This window comes from Eleutherodactylus coqui, chromosome 3, assembly GCF_035609145.1.
Source record: "Eleutherodactylus coqui strain aEleCoq1 chromosome 3, aEleCoq1.hap1, whole genome shotgun sequence".
NCBI lineage: Eukaryota > Metazoa > Chordata > Amphibia > Anura > Eleutherodactylidae > Eleutherodactylus > Eleutherodactylus coqui.
In genome coordinates, this window is record NC_089839.1 from 94,047,614 (window position 1) to 94,073,316 (window position 25,703).

Sequence of the window (25,703 nt, forward strand, 5' to 3'; positions counted from 1 at the left end):
GCTGTGGGGCTCCAAATCAGAGGTGGTTATGGCGGCCACCGTGAGAAAGCAATAGACACAGGCATCACGGTCGTGTCTTAGAGCAATCTATCTTTATTCTGTACATTGTCATTTCTTATACAAAAAATAGTAGGCGTATCAGTAGGCGTATCAGTAGGCTAGTGTTACAGAGGTTGAACTGCTTTACAGAGGTCGACCTGTTTTACTGGTAAATAATTGTGTCTTCTCTATAAACAATGCTTTATTTATTTGAATGTAGACTCCCTGTCTGGTATCCTTACAATCTACATTTTAATCACATGCCCTACCTAGACAGCAGTCAAGAACAAAGCATTTCACACAACCTTTTGATCAGTGTAACGAGATAAACAAGATCTTGGAGACATGATGGACATTTAAGATTACACCTCTACTTAATGTAATTAAGTACTAACCTAAATGTACAAGCATTTAATGTATACAATTCAGGCCTAAAGCCTCCGGAAACGTATATCACAGATGGATGAAATGTATACATATATAAGTTTTCAAGTTCATAACCCTCACATGATACAGAGGGTAAAGGGGCTGGAGATGTGCACGGTATGGCGAGGTGGAGAGTGAGCGATGCTCTACACATAGACAATGGTCAGACATTTAGCCGTGTGACGGCAGAAACGGTATGACCGCAGGAGCGGTTTATGATGGCTAGCAGGGATTGCAGTCAGTAGGTCAGGGAGCATGTTATCAGGCGGAGTACAGAGAGGTTTGTTTAGGGAATGCGGTATGCCTCCCTGAAGAGGTGCGTTTTTAGAGCACGCCTGAAGTTCTGCGAGTCCTGGATTGCTCGGGTAGCCTTTGGTAGTGCGTTCCAGAGGACCGGTGCTGCTCTGGAGAAGTCTTGGAGGCGGGAATGAGAAGTTCGAATAAAAGGGGCACTCAGTCTGGTTTCATTAGCAGAGCGGAGAGCCCGGGCTGGTTGATGGATTGAGATGAGGGAGGCGATATAGGGTGGCGCTGCACTGTGGAGGGCTTTGTGGATGAAGGTAGCGAGTTTGAATTGAATTCTGTATTTAACGGGCAGCCAGTGCAGTGACCGGCACAGGACAGAGGCGTCCGAGTAGCGGCTGGACAGGAAGATGAGCCTGGCTGCCGCATTCAGGATGGACTGGAGAGGGTAGAGTCTGGTGCAGGAGAGGCCGATCAGCAACGAGTTGCAGTAATCGAGCCGGGAGTGGATGAGGGCGACAATAAGCGTTTTTAACGTCTCCACAGTGAGAAAAGAGCGGATTCTTGCGATGTTCTTGAGGTGCAGCTGACATGTTCGGACCAGAGATTGGATGTAGGGGGCAAAAGAGAGATCAGAGTCAAATATGACCCCAAGGCAGGGTATAATCTGGATTTCCGGCCCCATAGCACACTCACCCGTGTGAAGTTAGCTTTAGTGAGTAGTAGCAGTAGTGAATGAGTGAGTGTTAGAGAACGTGCAAAGTACAGAGTTCTGAAGTGCAGTGATAAAGGAGAGGGGTAGCAAAAAGAACAAGAAAACTGGATAATGGACAGCCAGACATTTTCATCCCAAATTCTAAGGAAACCGGAAAAGGCGCTAGATGCAACGCTAATCGTTTCCCAGGGCCCCTCCAGGCGCAAGGACTACAAGCACCAACATCTTTATTTGTAGCATGGCCGAGTGGGAGTCTGAGTACATTGCTACCGCTCACTCTGGCATTCTACAAATTGGCATTAGGGACTTTAACCATTTGTAACATAGCCAGATGGGAGTCAGAGTATATAGACACCATGAACTCAAGCTGATCCCAAGTCCAATTAGTTGCATTTGCACAGTGCTTTTTCTACATTGTAGCATCAAACTGTCGTTATCTTCAAATTTTCTCCTTACCTACACAGAAATCAGTGTCTAGAGTCAATGGCTAGGTGCACCCAACTGATGCCACTTTTACATGGGACAATTCTTGCTTAAACGAGCGCATAAGTGAGTGATGTCACCGCTAGTTGTTCTCGCTCGTGCAGAATGTTTCGGCAGATTGATCATCACTAACAATTACTCACTTCTTGCCCAGTGCTTCACATTCCTATGAGCAAGGAGTGTTTAGATGTAATGAAAATTGAGCGAGCCGGCAATGATTTTTGATGCAGGCTGAAACTGAGCGCCAAATGAAAAGCGAATGAAAGTTGCACAATGGCTTCGCATTCAGATGTAGCGATTATCATGCACTTTTGTTCATTTGAACAAATTTTAAGCAACATTTGTTTTGTGTAGATGGGCCTTAAATAGAGATGACCGAGCACCCAAATGCTCGTGTTCGCGTTATTCGAGTCGAGCTTTTCGGAAAATTCGAGAGCTCTTCTCAAGTAACAAACCCCATTGACTGCAATGGGAGACTCGAGCATTTTTGTATGTGGGACGCCAGGTCCTGAGCCTTTTTTTTTCTTGGTTCTCTCTCTCCCCCTGCCTGTCAGCCCAAGAATTTGCCATTGACACGCGCGCTGCGGCGAGGAGGGGCCAAAACAGGCACGTCACAGCAGAGAGGAGCCAAAAACTGCAGGGCAGGGTCGAACACGGCGTGATGCTTGTTCGAGTAACGAGCACCATTGAGTACGCTAATACTCAAACGAACATCATGCTCGGCAGAGTACGTTCGCTTAACTATAGCCTTAAACTCTTTCTTGCATACAATAAATGTAAAACTAGCAATTGAAAATGATGAGTCATGGGACCAATCTAACATTAAAAAAGGTATTCGTAACAATTAACATTTTACACAGTTTAACATAGTTCGTAAGGCTAAGAAAAGACATATGTCCATCTACTTCAGTGTTGAAATCCTTCCCGACTCCAAATATGGAAGTCAGTATAAATCCCCGGATCTATGAACCATTCCTAGTAGTCTGTAATAATAACATGTAACATTGTTATACTCAAGAAACGCACATAGGTCCCTTTGGAATTTTTTTACTGAGTTCAGCATCACCACGTCCTCAGGCAGAGAGTTCCATACTCTCACTGCTCTTACAGTAAAGAACCCCCTTCTATGTTGGTGTAGAAACCTTCTTTCCCCTAGACGTAGAGGATGCCCCCTTGGTACAGTCACAGTCCTGCGTATAAATAAATCATTACAGAGATCTCTGTAGTGACCCCCTGATATACCTTATTTACACATACAACAGTTATTAAGACGGCCTTCAGTTGTCTTTATTTCTAAACTGAATAACCTGAATTTTATTAATCTATCTGGGTATTGTAGTCCACCAATTCCATCTATAACCCCTTACGAATGCAGTCCTTTTTCTTTTTTCCTTCCCCACTTTCAAGAAAATCATACATTTTTTTCTGCCAATATAGTTGCACAATGGCCTGTTTTTTTAAGGAACAAGTTACATTTTCCAATAGCACTATTAAACATACCATACAAAGTATTGGAGAACTAAAAAATTTTAAGTTGAGTGCAAAAGAAAAAAAAACACAATTGGACCGTTTTATGGGGAGCTTTTTACAACATTCATGGTACAGTAAAAATGACGTTATCTTTATTCTGTGGGGCAGTAGAGCTACAGCGATACCACATTAAATAGTTTTTTTTTATGCAGTACTCGCTCAACACTAATTAATAATAATAATTAAAGATGAGCAAACACCAAAATGTTCGGGTTCGCGTTATTCGAAACGAACTTCCCGCGATGTTCGGGTGTTCGTTTCGAATAACGAACCCCATTGAAGTCAATGGGCGACCGGAACATTTTTGTATTTCGCCGATGCTCGCTAAGGTTTTCATGTGTGAAAATCTTGGCAATTCAAGAAAATGATGGGAACGACACAACAAGTTCTCCTCTGCCACAGCTGTAACAGCTGTGGTAGAGAAGAACGATGTTAGCCCATTGAATTCAATGGAGCCGTCAATACAGCCGACTCCACTGAATGCAATGGGCTGCCGGCGATCGCGGGATGAATTGTCGGAAAGGGGTTAAATATATAAGCCCTTTCCTGCAATTCATCCAGAAATGTGTAAAAATAAAAAATATATATATACTCACCTGGTGCCGGCAGAAGGAGTACAGCGCGGCAGGCTGCAGTTCTCCTGAACTGCTCTGAACAGCTGTGAGTAGTATTCAGCAGCCTGGGATTTAAAATCCCCGCCTGCTGAATAAGATGCCTCTGAATGGTCACAGCCTGACCAATCAGAGGCCAGCCCTCACTCACACCCATTCATGAATTCATGAATGGGTGTGAGTGAGGGCTGGCCTCTGATTGGTCAGGCTGTGACCAATCAGAGGCATCTTATTCAGCAGGCGGGGATTTTAAATCCCCGGCTGCTGAATACTACTCACAGCTGTTCAGAGCAGTTCAGGAGAACTGCAGCCTGCCGCGCTGTACTCCTTCTGCCGGCACCAGGTGAGTATATATATATTTTTTATTTTTACACATTTCTGGATGAATTGCAGGAAAGGGCTTATATATTTAACCCCTTTCCAACAATTCATCCCGCGATCGCCGGCAGCCCATTGCATTCAGTGGAGTCGGCTGTATTGACGGCTCCATTGAATTCAATGGGCTAACATCGTTCTTCTCTGCCACAGCTGTTACAGCTGTGGCAGAGAAGAAGGATTTGTCTTCTATATGTTCTCAATGGGGTTGGCGCTGCTGCCGCCGGCCCCATTGAGCGCATATAGAAAAGATTTCTCAGGGAAGAAAGTTAAAGTAACCCGAACATCCGAACATCGTGTGGTGTTCGTTACGAATAACGAACATCCCGAACACCCTAATATTCGCCCGAGCATCAAGCTCGGACGAGTACGTTCGCTCATCTCTAATAATAATAGAATAATTTTTATAGCACAGGACAAATAATTAAACTGTGCTTGGGAGAGTACAATATCCTTTTGAGGCTTTAAAGAAATGACTATTAACACTATCCAGTCATGTTCCACATACAGTACATGTTACTACAGATACACAGAACATTATGTTCAGGATGAGTTGGGGTAGACTTTGCTTGTACTAGAGGAATGTTTTTTCTATTAAAGCTTCTAAAATCCTCTGATGAAAGAAAGGATATACACTGATGAACAGGAAAAGCATAACATTTTATAATCACTCAAGGTAAATCTGCCTAACAAATCTGTATTCCCATAGAACACTATTCAAATCAAAATGCATCCATAATCAGATAAAATGACTCAGAGATTCTAAATAATCAGGTTTCTAAAGTAAACACAATCAGTAATTAAAATACAAAATGATCAGAATTGCTAATAATTTTCAATAGCCTGAAATAGATGGTACATGTGCATCAATCCAAGAAAAGGATTGTACTGATGGGAGGGAGCTGTCCAGAATCAGTGATATTGATTTAGTGCAGAAGCTGTGGGTACAATAACTAGGGGATAGCTCATGACTAGAGGTGAGCGAATGTACTCGTCCGAGCTTGATACTCGTTCGAGTATTAGCGTGTTCGAGATGCTCGTTACTAGAGGCGAGCACCACGCGATGTTCGAGTTACTTTCACTTTCATCTCTGAGACGTTAGCGCGCTTTTCTGGCCAATAGAAAGACAGGGAAGGCATTACAACTTCCCCCTGCGACGTTCAAGCCCTATACCACCCCCTTGCAGTGAGTGGCTGGTGAGATCAGGTGTTACCCGAGTATATAAATCGGCCCCTCCCGCGGCTCGCCACAGATGCATTCTGACAGAGATCAGGGAAAGTGCTGCTGATGCCGGAGCTGCTAAAGGGAGAACGTTAGGAGTGATTTTAGGCTTAAAGAACCCCAACGGTCCTTCTTAGGGCCACATCTGACCGTGTGCAGTACTGTTGAGGCTGCTTTTAGCAGTGTTGCACTTTTTTTTTTTTTATATATCGGGCGTGCAGAGCATTGCGTCCTCAGTCTGCAGTCATTGTACAGAGTATAGGGCCAGTACTGGTGAGGCAGGGAAAGAGATATACAGGCTATATAGGCAGTGGGCTTTTTCCAAAAAATTGGGAAGTTTACTGCGTGTCTGCTGGACGTAGTAGTCCTAATTAATACGCAGCTAAGCGTTACAGCAGGCTTGCGCAAAATTGTTTCCTGGCTCTGCTGTCTCCGTTACATCACCGCCGTCATCCCGCCAGAGGGAAACAGTATAAATAATATTATACGCTGCCTACAGTATCTGTCTGCTGGGGGTAGTAGTCCTAATTAATACGCAGCTAAGCGTTACAGCAGGCTTGCGCAAAATTGTTTCCTGGATCTGCTGTCTCTGTTACATCACCGCCGTCATCCCGCCAGAGGGAAACAGTATACATAATATTATACGCTGCCTACAGTATCTATCTGCTGGGGGTAGTAGTCCTAATTAATAAGCAGCTAAGCGTTACAGCAGGCTTGCACAAAATTGTTTCCTGGCTCTGCTGTCTCCGTTACATCACCGCCGTCATCCCGCCAGAGGGAAACAGTATACATAATATTATACGCTGCCTACAGTATCTATCTGCTGGGGGTAGCAGTCCTAATTAATACGCAGCTAAGCGTTACAGCAGGCTTGCACAAAATTGTTTCCTGGCTCTGCTGTCTCTGTTACATCACCGTCATCATCCCGCCAGAGGGAAACAGTATACATAATATTATATGCTGCCTACAGTATCTATCTGCTGGGGGTAGTAGTCCTAATTAATATGCAGCTAAGCATTACAGCAGGCTTGCACAAAATTGTTTCCTGGCTCTGCTGTCTCCGTTACATCACCGCCGTCATCCCGCCAGAGGGAAACAGTATACATAATATTATACGCTGCCTACATTATCTATCTGCTGGGGGTAGCAGTCCTAATTAATACGCAGCTAAGCGTTACAGCAGGCTTGCACAAAATTGTTTCCTGGCTCTGCTGTCTCTGTTACATCACCGTCGTCATCCCGCCAGAGGGAAACAGTATACATAATATTATATGCTGCCTACAGTATCTATCTGCTGGGGGTAGTAGTCCTAATTAATATGCAGCTAAGCATTACAGCAGGCTTGCACAAAATTGTTTCCTGGCTCTGCTGTCTCCGTTACATCACCGCCGTCATCCCGCCAGAGGGAAACAGTATACATAATATTATACGCTGCCTACAGTATATGTCTGCTGTATCAGCTCAGCATTTTAAAAAGATAGAAGCAAAATACTTAAGGCATACTACTGGCCTTTGGCCACTTGACTGCTTCTGCACTGTGAATTCCACTAGCTCAGTCATACGCACCTACATCTCACTACAGGCGTGCGCAAAATTGTTTCCTGGCTCTGCTGTGCGTTCCGTAAGGGAAGTCAGCCTCCAACCACAGGCCAATAAGCGGCACATTTAATTACAGCGTTCTGTTTCTGCACTACTGGTAATACAGCATGCTGAGGGGTAGGGGTAGGCCTAGAGGACGTGGACGCGGGCGAGGACGCGGAGGCCCATGTCAGGGTGTGAGCTCCTGATCCAGGTGTATCGCAGCCGACTGCTGCGGGATTAGGAGAGAGGCACGTTTCTGGCGTCCCCACATTCATCTCACAATTAATGGGTCCACGCGGTAGACCTTTATTAGAAAATGAGCAGTGTGGGCAGGTCCTGTCGTGGATGGCAGAAAGTGCATCCAGCAATCTATCGACCACCCAGAATTCTGCGCCGTTCACTGCTGCAACTCTGAATCCTCTGGCTGCTGCTCCTCCTTCCTCCCAGCCTCCTCACTCCATGAAAATGACACATTCTGAGGAGCAGGCAGACTCCCAGGAACTGTTCCCGGGCCTCTGCCCAGAATGGCCAGCAATGGTTCAGTTTGTCGTGACCGATGCCCAACCTTTGGAAAGTTCTGGGGGTCCGGGGGATGAGGCTGGGGACTTCCGGCAACTGTCTCAAGAGCTTTCAGTGGGTGAGGAGGACGATGACGATGAGACACAGTTGTCTATCACTCAGGTAGTAGTAATTGGAGTAAGTCCGAGGGAGGAGCGCACAGAGGATTCGGAGGAAGAGCAGCAGGACGATGAGGTGACTGACCCCACCTGGTTTGCTACGCCTACTGAGGACAGGTCTTCAGAGGGGGAGGCAAGTGCAGCAGCAGGGCTGGTTGCAAGAGGCAGTGCGGTGGCCAGGGGTAGAGGCAGGGCCAGACCGAATAATCCACCAACTGTTTCCCAAAGCGCCCCCTCGCGCCATGCCACCCTGCAGAAGCTGAGGTGCTCAAAGGTCTGGCAGTTTTTCACTGAGAGTGCAGACGACCGACGAACAGTGGTGTGCAACCTTTGTCGCGCCAAGATCAGTCGGGGAGCCACCACCACCAGCATGCGCAGACATATGATGGCCAAGCACCCCACAAGGTGGAACGAAGGCCGTTCACCGCCTCCGGTTTGCACCGCTGCCTCTCCCCCTGTGCCCCAACCTGCCACTGAGATCCAACCCCCCTCTCAGGACACAGGCACTACCGTCTCCTGGCCTGCACCCACACCCTCACATCCGCTGTCCTCGGCCCCATCCACCAATGTCTCTCAGCGCACCGTCCAGCCGTCGCTAACGCAAGTGTTGGAGCGCAAGCGCAAGTACGCCGCCACGCACCCGCACGCTCAAGCGTTAAACGTGCACATAGCCAAATTTATCAGCCTGGAGATGCTGCCGTATAGGGTTGTGGAAACAGAGGCTTTCAAAGGTATGATGGCGGCCGCGGCCCTACGCTACTCAGTTCCCAGTCGCCACTACTTTTCCCGATGTGCCGTCCCAGCCCTGCACGACCACGTCTCCCGCAACATTGTACGCGCCCTCACCAACGCGGTTACTGCCAAGGTCCACTTAACAACGGACACGTGGACAAGCATCGGCGGGCAGCGCCACTATATCTCCCTGACGGCACATTGGGTGAATTTAGTGGAGGCTGGGACAGAGTCAGAGCCTGGGACCGCTCACGTCCTACCCACCCCCAGAATTGCGGGCCCCAGCTCAGTGGTGGTATCTGCAGCGGTGTATGCTTCCTCCACTAAACCACCCTCCTCCTCCTACTCCTACGCAACCTCTGTCTCGTAATCAAGATGTGTCAGCAGCAGCAGCACGTCGCCAGCAGTCGGTGTCGTGCGTCGTGGCAGCACAGCGGTGGGTAAGCGTCAGCAGGCCGTGCTGAAACTACTCAGCTTAGGAGAGAAGAGCCACACGGACCACGAACTGCTGCAGGGTCTGACAGAGCAGACCGACCGCTGGCTTGCGCCGCTGAGCCTCCAACCGGGCATGGTCGTGTGTGACAACGGCCGTAACCTGGTGGCGGCTCTGCAGCTGGGCAGCCTCACGCACGTGCCATGCCTGGCCCACCTCTTTAATTTGGTGGTTCAGCGCTTTCTGAAAAGCTACCCACGCTTGTCAGACCTGCTCGGAAAGGTGCGACGGGTCAGCGCACATTTCCACAAGTCCCACACGGACGCTGCCACCCTGCGCACCCTGCAACATCGGTTTCATCTGTCAGTGCACCAACTGCTGTGCGACGTGCCCACACGGTGGAACTCTACGCTCCACATGTTGGCCAGGCTCTATGAGCAGCGTAGAGCTATAGTGGAATACCAACTCCAACATGGGCGGCGCAGTGGGAGTCAGCCTCCTCAATTCTTTACAGAAGAGTGGGCCTGGTTGGCAGACATCTGCCAGGTCCTTGGAAACTTTGAGGAGTCTACCCAGATGGTGAGCGGCGATGCTGCAATCATTAGCGTCACCATTCCTCTGCTATGCCTCTTGAGAAGTTGCCTGCAAAGCATAAAGGCAGACGCTTTGCGCTCGGAAACAGAGGCGGGGGAAGACAGTATGTCGCTGGATAGTCAGAGCACCCTCCTGTCTATATCTCAGCGCGTTGAGGAGGAGGAGGAAGAGGGGTAGGAGGATGAGGAGGAGGGAGAAGAGACAGCTCGGCCCACTGCTGAGAGTCCCCATGCTGCTTGCCTGTCATCCTTTCAGCGTGTATGGCCTGACGAGGAGGAGGAGGAGGATCCTGAAAGTGATCTTCCTAGTGAGGACAGCCATGTTTTGCGTACAGGTACCCTGGCACACATGGCTGACTTTATGTTAGGATGCCTTTCTCGTGACCCTCGCGTTACACGCATTCTGGCCACTACGGATTACTGGGTGTACACACTGCTCGACCCACGGTATAAGGAGAACCTTTCCACTCTCATACCCGAAGAGGAAAGGCTTTCGAGAGTGATGCTATACCACAGGACCCTGGCGGACAAACTGATGGTAAAATTCCCATCCGACAGCGCTAGTGGCCGAAGGCGCAGTTCCGAGGGCCAGGTAGCAGGGGAGGCGCGGAGATCAGGCAGCATGTACAGCACAGGCAGGGGAACACTCTCTAAGGCCTTTGACAGCTTTCTGGCTCCCCAGCAAGACTGTGTCACCGCTCCCCAGTCAAGGCTGAGTCGGCGGGAGCACTGTAAAAGGATGGTGAGGGAATACGTAGCCGATCGCACGACCGTCCTCCGTGACGCCCCTGCTCCCTACAACTACTGGGTGTCGAAGCTGGACACGTGGCCTGAACTCGCGCTGTATGTCCTGGAGGTGCTTGCTTGTCCTGCGGCTAGCGTCTTGTCAGAGAGGGTGTTTAGTGAGGCTGGGGGAATCATCACGGATAAGCGTACCCGCCTGCCAACCGACAGTGCCGACAGGCTTACACTCATAAAGATGAACAAAGCCTGGATTTCCCCAGACTTCTCTTCTCCACCAGCGGACAGCAGCGATACCTAAGCAATACGTAGGCTGCACCCGCGGATGGAAGCATTGTTCTCTATCACCATAAAAAACGTGGACCTTTTAGCTTCATCAGTCTGTGTATAATATTCATCCTCCTCCTCCTGCTCCTCCTCCTGAAACCTGACGTAATCACGCCGAACGGGCAATTTTTCTTAGGCCCACAAGGCTCAGTCATATAATTTTTGTAAACAATTTTTATACGTTTCAATGCTCATTAAAGCGTTGAAACTTGCACCTGAACCAATTTTTATTTTAACTGGGCTGCCTCCAGGCCTAGTTACCAATTAAGCCACATTAACCAAAGCGATTAATGGCTTTCACCTGCCCTCTTGGTTGGGCATGGGCAATTTTTCTGACGTACATTAGTACTGTTGGTACACCAATTTTTGGGGGCCCTCGGCTACAGTGTAATCCAATTAATTTTTTGCCCACCTGCATTAAAGCTGACGTTACCTCAGCTGTGCTGGGCACTGCAATGGGATATATTTATGTACCGCCGGTGGCTTCCTGGCACCCACCCATGCTGTCGGTCCACACGGAGTTGTAACTGCATGTGTCCACTTCTAAAGAACCCCAGTCTGACTGGGGCATGCAGTGTGGGCCGAAGCCCACCTGCATTAAACATGACATTACCTCAGCTGTGATGGGCACTGCAATGGGATATATATATGTACCGTCGGTGGGTTCCAGGGAGCCACCCATGCTGTCGGTCCACACGGAGTTGTAACTGCATGTGTCCACTTCTAAAGAACCCCAGTCTGACTGGGGCATGCAGTGTGGGCCGAAGCCCACCTGCATTAAACATGACATTACCTCAGCTGTGATGGGCAATGCAATGGGATATATTTATGTACCGCCGGTGGCTTCCTGACACCCACCCATGCTGTCGGTTCACACGGAGTTGTAACTGCATGTGTCCACTTCTAAAGAACCCCATTGGTTCCCCATTGCTATGCCCACATGTGCAACTCCTGATGGCGGTGGCACAGGATTATATTTCTCATTGCCTCTGTACAGCATTGTGGGCTATCGCCCCACCCCTATTAAAGAGGGTCGCTGCCTAGCCGTGCCAACCCTCTGCAGTGTGTGACTGCGGTTCCTCCTTATGGCAGACGCACTTATAAATAGACATGAGGGTGGTGTGGCATGAGGGCAGCTGAAGGCTGCGCAGGGACACTTTGGTGTGCACTGTGGACACTGGGTCGTGCGGGGGGTTGGGCAGCATGTAACCCAGGAGAAGTGCAGGCGGAGTGTCATGCAGGCAGTGATCGTGCTTTGTAGGAGGTAGTGTGGTGCTTAGCTAAGGTATGCATTGCTAATGAGGGCTTTTCAGAAGTAAAAATTGTTGGGAGGGGGGGGGCACCCTTGCCGCTATTGTGGCTTAATAGTGGGACCTGGGAACTTGAGATGCAGCCCAACATGTAGCCCCTCGCCTGCCCTATTCGTTGCTGTGTCGTTCCCATCACCTTCTTGAATTGCCCAGATTTTCACAAATGGAAACCTTAGCGAGCATCGGCGATATACAAAAATGCTCGGGTCGCCCATTGACTTCAATGGGGTTCGTTACTCGAAACGAACCCTCGAGCATCGCGAAAATTTCGTCCCGAGTAACGAGCACCCGAGCATTTTGGTGCTCGCTCATCTCTACTCATGACCTTTTTTAACTTTAGGCCTCCTTGCTGACGTGGACCTAAAAATTTGTGTTTACATTGTTACCAATTGATTGACTGAAATCTTTTTGATGTTGGTCAAGACCAGGCATGTCAGGTCTCACGGTTTTCCTGGGAGTCCCCCGGGTTTTCTGCTCCCTCACTCTGGTGACCTCCTCCATTCACCCACTTGCTCTCTTGCTTCCACTGCAGTGTGATTTTATTTTCAATGGTTTTCTTCTGTTTCTGTTTTTTCTCTGTGCAATTTCTTCTGCCTGTGCTCTTGACTATGCAATATCTACAATTGTTCTCTTCTGTCTGTTTTAGATATAAGAGAATGATTGTAGATATGCACAAAGAGGAGCAGAGGCAGAAGTAATTGCAACAAGATTAGCCCAGACAGAATAGACCATTGAAGATAATATCCCACTGCAGTGCAATTAGGAAATAACTGGTTATTACACAATTAAAAGCGAAGCCAGGAAAAGGCAAGGGAACTTGTGCAGGATACAAAGTTGACACTATTTCTTTGTGTGGAGCACTAAGGAGCTACTATTACCTCATGGGGGCACAAAATGGCCACTATTTGTGTGGGCATGTAGTGGGAACCATAGCTAAGGGGATATTACTACTATGAAGGGGGATTTGTGTGTGGGAGGGGTTGGGGGGCAAAATAGAGGATGATTACTCTAGAGGGCAAAAAGAAGGGAATTATAACTGTGGAACACTAAGAGGACAGCAGTATGATTTTTTGATGGGGAAAATTATAACTGTGTGGGTAAACTAGTATTTTTAGGGCACAAAATGGGGCAGTACTAAAGTGTAGAGGGCACTGAGAGAGGTAGGGGTAACATCAGGATAGTGTGTGTGCAGAGATGGGTCATGGCTGAAAGAACTCTACAAGGTTGTCTAGGCTCAGAGAGAAGAAAAGGGGTTGTATTCATTAAATTCATTATTTTAAATACTACTTCTGTATTTTAATTAGTACTACTCCTGATGTAGGCTTTCCATGACCCTTGAAAGGCTCTTATTTTTGCCATGGCTTGCCATGCAAGTATCACCCTGGGAAGAGCTCTTCCAAGTTGACATCTCTATAAAAGAAAAGAGAAAAAAAGTTCTCAGCGCTCAAAAATAAGGGTACAAACTGATAAACAATATGCACTCACTCCACCATCTATATGTTTGGAGCTCTCTCAAGCTGCTCTGCAGTATCTTCATTGCCTGCATGAATTTGGGTACACCTTTCTACTATATCAGGACAAGCATCCCTTTCTACTACTGTATCTCTCTCTGCCATAGAGATACCTATGGACGTCTGATCAGTGAGCGCCTCCTCTCTAATAACACTAAGTTGACATCTCTGCTGGACTGATCATTACAATGCTGAACTCCAGATGGGTTGTGTATTGTTATTTCAAACTGTTCAGTGATATAAAATCTACAGGTTAAACGAAAACGTGCAATACATGTGGTATGGGTGCTTACCTATAACACTGGAACTGTGGATAACATATAGCCATGGACACTTCATGCATTTAAGTAATGATAGCACTTAAAAAAGGACCAAGCGTCATCAAAAAAGTAAAACTTGAATACCCTCCTGGGGTTTGTGGATAACACACACCCATGCTTCTATGCTGCATGGCAACCATGGATTTCTGTTTGGATGTCCATGAGATTCGATAATTGGATCTCAACAGGGAAGACCTAAGTCTGAGCAGTCGTATACTGACTGATTCCATGATAGACTAGACTCAAGTGATTTGGGACCAAGACTCCGTTCTGCTTCTTCCTAATTTGTCCTTCCTTCCCCTTTTTCCCCCATTCAATGTATTTAGTTTCAATTCCCTTTTTTTTCCCCAAACCAATAAAAATTTGGGACAGTAGTGCTTTTCAAAATATGTATTAGCATTTCTGAATTGGGATTGTGTAATATAACGCTTCCTTCTATGATATTATAGATACATAATTGTTATCAGTGAAAATGCCGCCTTAGGCTGCCTACCCACTAGCGTTTTTTTTCTGCTGCGAATTCGCTGCGTTTTTTTTCCAATTGTCAATGGGACTTTCTCATGTTAAAAACGCAATGCAACGCGACTTGCATTTTTGGTGCGTTGCGTTTTTTTTACATTAGAAAGTCCCATTGACAATTAGAAAAAAAAACGTAGCGAATTCGCAGCAGAAAAAAAAACGCTACTGGGTAGGCACCCTTAATGAAAATTTCTGGAACAATAAAAAGGTAAAACTGATTGTGGCCTGTGATTGCAGACTATCTTCCAGAGCCCCCACCATACATGCATTCTCCTGCAAACAATGCCATTACTTTTAGTGCCAAATATGTTAAATCATTAATTGACAGCTGGGCAGTCTTTAACATGCATTGTCAAAGGTGTGTGAACCTCAGCTGCTTTGGCATTATCCAATTAGCACAGACAGCATCAGGTTGGCTCCAGGAGTGTGATCTTGTGAAACTTAAAGGGATACTGCAATTTTTTTGTTTCATTCATTAGTATATATAACTTGGCTAGTATTACCTTGCTAGTTGTTTCTTTCTATTTGAAACTGCTGATATATTTCTCCTTAGATGGTCATGTGATCTGGCGAGCTCAGATTTACTTAGGTCTATGTGCTCGTTTTCTAGTCAGTTATTCAGTCTGTGTGTTGCTATTACATGGACTCTTCCACATGTGCTGTCACATTTGCTAATGATGATCACACAGCTCCTGTCACACAGGTATAATAGAGGAGATCACAGCTCCTAGCTGTATACGTATGGTCTCTAGCTTATTTAGAAGAATAAAGAAGGTAATAATAATTAAACTATTCACCCAGCAGGCAGAAATTGTACATCCTCCAGCTAATACTGGACTAAAGAATCATGAGATTGCTGTGAAAGTAAAATTCTCAGCATCAAGGTAGTGTCTGATAGGCATCAGACAAGCATCTGAATTGCATGGTAGTGACTGCATTATACAGAGGAGATCTCTAGAGTGTGGCAGGCAATCAGGTGAAGGTACTGCAGTGCATTATCAGGCCTCGGTCAGACGACCGTTTTTTGCATGTCGGATGCACATCCACAAATTGCGTGACCGGGGCCGACGATTCGCCGAAAAATCTGCAGCTAGCAGCGTTTTTGGCTAAACGGGCCTGATCAAAGGAGCGCTGTCCAACCCATTGAAATTCAATGGAGCCGGCAATACTTATAAAAATATAAGCCCTTCCCTGACAATCATCCTAAAATGTGTAAAAAAATATATATATATACTCACCTTGTCCCTGCAGCCGGAGTTCAGCCGCGGCCGGCCGGCAGTTCTCCTGAACTGCTCTGTGTAGTATTCGGTAGGCGGGGATTTAAAATCCCCGTCTGCTGAATGAGCTGCCTCTGATTGGTCACAGCCCTCACCAATCAGAGGCAGCTCTCACTCACCCATTCATGAATTCATGAATGGGTGAGTGAGTGCTGCCTCTGATTGGCTCAGCGCAAGGACCGATTCAATGCTAATTGCAAAAGTAAGTGCACCCCTATGTAATGTAACTTTATGGTATTGTACAAGTGTGAAATTTGGCACAACAATCTAACTGACCTCTGTGTGCATATACTGAGAAGAATCTATTTCAACCTTATGTGTATTTACCGAGAACAATGTAACTGACCTCTATGTGCATATACTGAAAGGCTGTAAAGTATATAAGCAAGCTGCCATGGACTGCAGGGATGGAGCATGCCTTTAAGGCTAAGAAAGGGCTGCAACCTCCTGTCTGAGGCTTAAATTTGAATAAAAGGGATGTTACCTTTAAGGTTAAAAAGTGAAGAGAATGGGAGGAGTGGCACATTCTGCAGAGGGACATTGGTATATGCAGTCTAAGGAGAATCTAACGCTCATCTATGTGTGTACTAAATTCACTCATGCGAAGCCGGGTATATCAGCTCGTCACTATATATTATCATTCTTATAATATAATACTATACTTTAGTACAGCAGTGTATTATAAAGCCTCTCAAGCTCAGCTAGAGACTCATCCTCATAAACCATCATAGCTGGCACAGCCAGAGACGGCCATATTCAAGCCTCCAGATGCCACAGCAACCCATCAGAACCTCACGATCACATTTTGGGTCCAATGGGTGACAGGGCATGTTCTCTCACTCTGTCAGCCTTTTACATGTCATGGTCGCATTGACCATAGCATATAAAGGGCTAAACAGAGGGTATATGCGGTTTCTCCTGTCTCCACTATTATACAACAGCCAAGTACTCGCTCTCCATGACAAGGGAGACCCATACCAGGCTTCCGTTGCAGCTTCCGTAAAAAGGCAAGCGCATCAGAATAAAGTCTATTAATGGGCGCTGTGAAAAGATGCATGGGCGGTCATTAACGGGTTAGTATAGTGGCTTATTGATCTTGCAATCTGTTGGGCTCATAGCCACTTACAGCATTTTAGTAGGTCTATAAGAAAATATATAACTAAGTGAGTTTATGAAGTTACCATTGCATGAAATACTGTTTATCGGCCCCATATCTTCATATTATTGCCTATTAAATAGAGTTTGTACATTTAATATATGAGAAATTGTGAAAGTCGAGTGGAGGAGATAAAAGCTGACAGGTGAAAGTAGGCTCATTTAATTGGAGCTCTAACAGAAGTACCCTTTGTATATCTCTTCTATCTTCAGTTACTTTCTGATGCATATTAAAGCATTTGTCACACTCTCAACCATTGACGACCTAGCCACCACCTGGGACCGCCAGCGATCAGCGGTTCCCCTGGGCCAGGGTCATAGCACATGCAATTGTTTTGTTGCAGGAAGCAAACAGCTCTGTACATGGTTCAGTGTCCTGGACTGTTACTGCAGACTGAGTCCCATTAAAGTGAATGGGACTCGGTTTGCAATACTAACTTTAGGCAATGCGTAATGTACAGTGCTGTCTGCTACCAGCAGCAAAAAGGCTTCATACACTAAAACACTGGCCTGAGGAAACAGTTGATCACCAGGGGCCTGATCTACTATTGATTACCTAACATGAGGATACCATATATTCCGGCGTATAAGATGACCTCTTAACCCTGAAAAATCTGCTCTGCAGTCGGGGGTCGTCTTATACGCCGGCTATACAAAAAAAAAATGTCAAAAAAAAAGCAGTACTCACCTCCCCCAGCGTTCTGCCCCGCATCCAGAAAGCAATGCTCTGTCGGGGACGAGGAGGGAGCGAAGGCCTGCAGCAGCGCCACATAATGCCGGGGAGGTGAGTACTGCTTTTTTTTTTTTTGACACCGTATTCCAGGCATATAAGGCGACAGTCATCTTATACGCCCCCGTCGCCTTACACGCCAGAATATACAGTAGGTCAGCAATAGCTAGAAATCGGGCAACCCCTATAACATTCTCATATGAGTTTCTAAGAAACATTTGGCAAGCTTTCAAGTGTTATGACAAACTATAACAGATGTAATTTATCTATATCTGTGTTATATTAATATGTGTTGTGTATTTTTCATACAAAGAAAAAGGCATATAATATTTGGCTTAATGACAAATATATCACTGATTAAATGCGTATCTTGAGTGCTCTGTATAATCCATTGGTATTAACGTTCCCTTTAATATCTCTCCAAACATAGTCCACATACACTATTACTATTTAGTCATCAATGTTAAAAGACTACTTTTTATCTTGAACTGCTAAAAACAAGAAAATGAACTTTGTAAAATAATAATACTGTAATAATACTATAGCTATTTTTTATCTTTGTACAATTTTCAAGACTGAACTGTAATAAAAACGTAAAAATGAATAAAAATCTGGTATAAAGGGCAAGCAAGGTTACTCTCCATCTGCAGATAGTCACATTCAGAAAAAAAATGATTCACAACTTCACCAATGTCTGTTAACCAATTTATTTTTCTTTATTCACAAAAACCATCAAAAGGTTATCTGGGAGGATAGTGTGAAGGTTAAACGTGATAAGCAATGATATGAATTTTATACTGTATAAAACCATGTGAAAATTCTATGAACCGTGGTAAAAAAAATAATATTGTAAAAAATAACCAATCCGGTGCAACTTATCTCATATGTTTTATTTTGTGGATTTTTTACAAGCAAGATAAGGCAAACGATAGAAATCCATAGCAAGGCATTGCATATCTACGTAGGTGAATGTATCAATTATGGATGCTCATAAAAGTAATGGATGAAATGAGGAATAGTTTCCACCATTTAAGCATTGTAGACTATTATAAACAGGTGAAATGCATGCATTGTTATAAGTATGTAGGTTTGCTCTGCTTCTGAATTATAAGGTAGTATCCTTAGACTAGGTACACCAATGGCTAACAGCTGTTCTTCTTGACCCCAAATACAAATGTAGTCTTGGCTGAGGTGAGCATGCATGTGTTTTGCAAATAGGGATAATGAACAAAGAAACCAATTGGCCAGACATGTTGAAATCTAACATTCCAAACCGTCTCCATTTGATTTCTGCCATGAGAGGGAAGTCGGGATACCTCCTATGCACATTAGATAGTTGGCTGGCTCAACTGAAATCAATCAAAACTTAAGCTATACTTAATACTTAAGAACTACTCTTTTGCTTGTTCAAATAATTGGACTGAGCTGTAATACCAGGCACAGTCCATAAACAAGAATGGCACTATGTCTGGAGAAAACAGTAAAAACTACTTATAGGGATTATCCTATGAACCATTTTCATTTTAAAAGTTCTGCAAGGCCATCAATATCTGGTTTAAAGTAATTTGTAGTTTGTTTTTTTCCCCCACATGTCCCCTTGGTGCTTCTTCTAATCTGTACTGCTGGGGCAGGCTCTAGACAGAATCAACATATTTCCATCTCTGGCAGCTTACTTCCCCTGAAGGAGGTGTCTTCTTAGCTATACCATTATTCGATGCTTTGGTCCTCCTTGACAAGTAGGAAAGAAAACTATTGCTTTTTTCTTCCCTTCAGCAATACACTACACACATAGCTACCTGTTTGAAGAGTGACAGACTGGCTCCAGAGAAACATCTGGTGATGTGACTATGCCTAATGCTGCCAGAAAGTGTGTGTGTGGCCCACTGTTGAGCACATAAGCCCATGATGTCAGAAGACTTGAGCTGCAAATTGGGAGAATTCAGCCAGAAAAACTACAGCTCAATGGGACTGAAATCTATTTGTATAGACTTAAATCCCTATAAACACCCCAAAAATGAATCCTTGCATTCGATTGTGCATTCTTATACGTCTGAACCACCTACTTGGATAACCACATTTCTGGATTGAGCTGACAGAGATCCTCCTGGACCTCCCTGGTGAAGTATGTGACCCACTTTCCAGTTCTTTTCTTTAATGATCCCTTTACTTTTTATAGGTGGAATCACCAACAAGTTACTCATGTCATCCCATGCATAAAGTGCACAATATGCTATGTTGCATAAAACCATGTAAAGTGTTTGACTAATGCTTATTAAAACTGTAATAGTCCATAGCATATTTTTGCCAATATGCAATAGCCGGCCCTGTAAAAGGCAGAAAATATGCGGCTAAAGATTGGGACTTTATCGCGGCTATTCTTCATTTATGCGATTTTACAGCCTGTACAGCTGAACAAAAATGCATATGGTCATGTCAAAGAGCTCTGAAAGAACCTGGATTACAGGCTCTAGAGAAGTGATCATTAATCTTAGGGCTCAGTCACACGGGCGCCGATCCGCCCATGTTTCTGGACAATAGAACGGCCGCACTGCAGGTCGGATGAATCTTCGCATGACCGTCTCTATTGCCAGCCATATGTTCTGTTTTCCGGCCGGTGCAGAAATTCTTCCGCACCGGCAGTGCAGCCGTTTTATCGTCCAGAAACATGGGCAAATCGGCGCCTGTGTGACTGAGCCCTTAGTGTGTTTAGATTTTCCTACAGAAGAGGCCAGTAAGTTCTCGAGGATGGGGACCCTTCTGTACAAAACTCTGTGGCTTCTGTAAGGAGTTTTTTTCTTATAACTCTTCACTTGATCAATTTAACTGTATATAAATAGATAAAATAGTTCATTTTATGATCTTTAGATATACTGCCTTTCAGTATTTGTTGTGTGACATTTCATGTCAGAAGCTTGTGCAGAGTATGCTTGAAATTGCCAACTGTGCCCTTCTCTTCTTTAATGTCCTTTAATTTGACTTGCAGTAAAATAATTCACTTTTATATTATCCCTAGATATTCTGTAACTAAATCAAATGAATAAAGTTAATAAGAAGAAAAAGTAATGTTCCAAAACTATGAATTAAAAATGATAGACTCGTGATAAAATGCTTAATTGCTAGAAAGACTAGATGATCCACAAGTTAATTCACTGTGTTACTTCCGTCAGGCACTAGATAATTCCATCTCGTACCACCTGTTTTCTGCCAGCCATTTTATTATCTACAGGATGTAGCAGAGGAGGGTAGTATCACTCAGAGTTTTAAAAACTCATAGAAATTATATTGATTAACTTGTGTTATTTTAGTTTAAATAGGTTTGTCATGCAGAAATATTTTGATATTACTGTGATATACGATATTTTAATACAGTATTTCTGTGTAAAGGCAGCTATTTTTGATTATATTGATAATTAATATGTGCATTAAGCCTTTTGTTTTTGGCAATTTTGCACCCCAAGAAACCAGCCCAATTTTCACACTTTTGACAAGTACAAACAAAATCTAAATTACAAAATAAAAAAATCACAGTAAATCCCTGTACTCATATATTTTCTGAAAGTAGACACAATGTCACACAGCAGCACACAGGCACCTTCCTGCAATTTTGTGTCAAAGTGTAATTGAAAGAAAAAAAATAAAGCGTACAAATTTTTATTAGTGGAAAAAAGTGTGACCCAAGCAGAAAATTGGATGCAAAATCCTAAAAATAAGAGTTCAACATGTGCATAGGTGTAAGTCTGCATACACTTATCTTTATAAAATCATCAGAACTGGAAAGAACAAAATTCTAAGTTCAAGATAGAAATGTTAAAAAGTAACAATTAGAGATGATCGAGCATACTCGCTAAGGGCAATTACTCGATCAATCATTGTCCTTAGCGAGTACCTGCCCGCTCGGAAGAAAAGGTTTGTCTGACGGCGGCAGGCGGAGAGCGGCGGGGGAGAGCGGGAAGAAACAGAGGGGAGATCTCTCTCTCCCTCTCTCCATCCTGCTACCCCCTGCTCACTCCCGCAACTCACCTCTCACCCGCGCCGGCAACCGAACCTTTTCTTTCGAGCGGGCAGGTACTCGCTAAGGACAAAGCTCGATCGAGCAATTGTCCTTAGCGAGTATGATCGCTCATCTCTAGTAACAACCTATAAAATATAGGAATTGCATTTCTTTAAGGTAGGTATGCCCCTAAAACCCTATAGATCTAAAAAAATAAGACAACCTATTGATTGCAGTTGTTTTGATTGGCTGGTGACAGCTATCTCTACCATCATGTAAAAAAGGAACTTTTTTTCAAATAGATTAAAACATACATTTACAACTAAAATTGACATTCAAGCAGAATGTAAAAAGAATACATTACAATGTGAAAAGTTCATATATATCACAATCATCTACATCAGCAAGAGCTTATGCTACCAAAAGTCCTAAAACAGAGGTCATTCAATATTTGGCTATCATTCACAAATGTGTTAAAAACACAATGATTATAAGAAAAAATTATATGAAAATTCACATTTGCAATTAAAATGTGTATTCAAGTATACTGCTTATACAAACATGATGTAATCTGCAAGAAGCTGTAAAATGCGAAGAGTTTATATATACCTAACATGTCTATGTTCAGAAGGACACGTGTTTTGAAAAAAAGTGAAACCCGCAGGAATATGCTAACCAAATTTTGCATGCAAATTAAATTGTGGATTATATAGGCATATAATTTTCTTTCCCCTATACAAACTATAACCCTAGCATTGTTTTCCCATGGAGAACAAAGGATCTGAGCACAGATAATAGCCTTGGGCTATTAGCTGCATTCAGAGAAGGCTGCATTTGCATACCTAATTGGTATTTAAGTAGCTGAGTAGCTACTTAAATAGCAATTAATTTTTATGCAAAATGATCGCTCAATGCTGTCACTCAAACTGTTGTTAGCCCTTGTAAACCAGCCTTTAGTTATTCCTTTTTATCTAAAAATTCCTGGAGAACTTCTCTTCAGGTGGGTAATGTGATCTCTTTGTGATCCCATGGGAATTACTTGGCTTTATACTCTCTCAAGTCAGCAGAATTTATGTGTGATGAATTTGCATAGATTGTAACATGCAAGCTCTTTACAGGGGACATAAACTCCTATCACAGTTACTGATGATGGTTAGAGCTCCTGAAGAAGATGACAGTTCATCTTGCCTGACTGCATACTTATGGTCTTTAGCTTCTTTAGATGAATATAGAAGGTAATAATAATACAATGTCTTCTCAGCAGAGATGGTACTGGCTATAACTAGTCATTTAATGCTGACCTAATGCATCATGGGATTAATAGCACAGTATAAAATAAGAGAAAACATGGAAAAATCTAAAAATCAAGATGGTTTCTGATAAGTAACAGACTGCACTAGAGATGTCCAGAATGGGAAAGGCATTCAGGTGTTTTTTTTTACTGAATTAGCCGTTTAATGATTCAAATAATGAGCAGTTTCAAGTTCAAGCAGAAAACTATGTTTATGCAGGAAAGCTATGTAGAGATGAATGGGAGCGATGGAAAAAAAATAGAGACCACCGAGACAAAAATCTAATCAACCACCAAGGATTACCTCCATTATATCACAGGCTGGAAAAATTCCTAATTTTAAAACCTAAGACCTAATGGAGTTTAAACACCTATTAAATAAGTCACATTTTATTAAAGTTAGGCTGGATTCACATGGCCTTAGGTGTTTTTACATGCGTCCGCCGGCGCCATAAAAACGCGTGAACAGGTGCACAAATCTAACGTTTGTTCGCCATTTCAGATCGCCCAAGTCCAGCGCATACACGCCAAGGCCACAATGCCTTTGCTCCCCCTCGCTGGCTCTCTGCCTCTCTCCTCCTCTCTGGCTGTTTGCAATGGAAGAGGCTGGAACACGGGGTGGGGCTAAGCTCCAGCGCCCTCCCTGCCCCTTGTCCGCAACTAGTAATGGGAGGGGGTGGAGTGGAGCAAACAGCTGCAGGAGAGCAGAGAGGAAGAGAGAAGGGGGAGGGAGTTTAGCAATCACGCTGCTAAACTCCCTACCACCTCTCTTCTCTGTTCACTGTCAGGCTCCCATAGGAGTCTATGCAACGGCCGACGTATTCGCGGCAGAAAGATAGGTCCAGCACTATCTTTCCTGCCTGGCGTAAAAGCGCCCAGTGCTATATTTGCCGGCCAGGTGCTTTTACGCCGCGGGAATACACCTTTGTGATCTGCTGCATTGGAATCCAATGCATCAGATGGTAGCGTATATTGGCCAGCCAATATACACTCATGTGAATGAGCCCTTAGGCTGGGTTCCCACGGGACGGAAATCTTGGGGCTTTGGCGCATCGAAGAAGCCACAAGATTTCCTCGGGAGAGCCACAACTTCAAAACCCTTGGCATTTTACCGCGGGTTTTGGAGCAGTTTGGCCGACGGCATTCCATTGTGGCTTTCTCTCTCCATAGAGAGGAGTGAGGCCACAACGGAAAAAAAAAAGAATTGACATGCTGCGGCTGTCAATTCCGTGCCGCATCGCTGGTTCCGCCCGGCTTTGCTGCGGCGGATTGGCCACCAAGTGTGGATGAGATTTTTGCAAAATCTCGTCCACATGGCTGGCTAATCCCTGGATTGGATGCCTTGGACGGATTTGCTGCATAGAAATTCCGCACGGAATTTCCGCGGCTAATCCATCCGGTGTCAACCCTGCCTTAGGTTGCTTTTTTTTAGGTTGTGATTAATAAAAAAAGGTCAAAGCAGAATTTGTAGCCCCAACGACAGCTGTGTGATGAAAATGTAACACAACTGTATATACGTAATGTATCCAGAGTCAATTTGGTTTGCACTTTGAACTGGACAAGTGTTTCATTGCAAGAAGAAACTAGATAGGGGATCACTCTCTTATCTTTGGAAAGCAAAGTCCATTCTGGTCAAACTGCTCTTGTGAGGAAACCAGATGCAAATTGAATAAGTCTCAAACAAGAGGACAGGCAGATGGATCTATGTTTGCCCAAAGTAAACATCTTCAATTCTAGTGAGAGGAGTACAGGAAAATGAACTGTTTAACATTCATTGCATTCACCCCTTATTAAGCCACTTTCCAATCTTAAAGCAAGTATTTGCTTAATCATTTAATGGGTAGTTCTGCAACCTGAGTAAGGGACTGAACTATAAAACGTGCTGAACAATAGAAAGGTGGCACATTTGATGATGGCAACTCTGCAGCTGGAGTATGCATCAATATTCTATCCACCCTCAGGAACAGACGGCTTTAGAACGCCCTGTAAGCCTATATTCACATGTGCGAGAATCTTGCTCAAGTTCTGTGCATTGCGAGACACATAAAACCCGCATGAATATGAACTCCATTCGTTTGAAATGTAGTGATACTAATGAGCAATTCTTTTTTGCACACAGTGTTGCTGCGAGGTAGAAAAATGTCTTGCATCCTCGGGTAAAACCCAAGTTGACAAGCACGATATCGGGACAGTTTCTTGGCTCAATATCGTGCTTGCTTGTGTGAATGTCATTTGTTTCTGTGTTTCGTCATCTTTTTTTTTAACTGTTTTGCATTCCTTTGTTTGTCATTTTATTTTGTCTTCTTTTTAACTTTTTTTTATAAGCACTGTATTTTTAGATTACAGTTTAAGCCTTGTGGCTTTTACCCTAAGCCTTCGGTGGCGTCATCCCTTTGACTTCTGGGGATGTGCAGTAGTTAAAGAATCTCAGCAGCACACCAAAGCTGCACGGCTGTTAAAGAGGGAGAAATAGCGGAAAAAAGCGTCAGGCTAGAAGGTTCACGCTCACCATGGGATCCGGACTTTCTGGGTCCCGCTGGTTGTTGAGAAGAGATATGGATGTAAGCAGCACCACTTGGAGCTCTTTAAATAGACATCATGAAGTCTTCATGGAGTAAAATTTCAGTATTCATCTTTATTTGTAAAAAAACTCCATAAGCAAAACAGGAGCTTGCGATGTTTCGTCCTGCACAGAAGACTTTTTCAAGCATGTTAACACTGAGACACAGACTTGTATATATATGTAGACATATAGAACACCACACTAATCACAAGGTACAAAAACAGACACAGCCCAAGTTTACCTGCATAGTATTGGTCCAAAGGAGAAGGCAACAGGTGTAACACATTTAGGTGAAGTGATGTTATAATT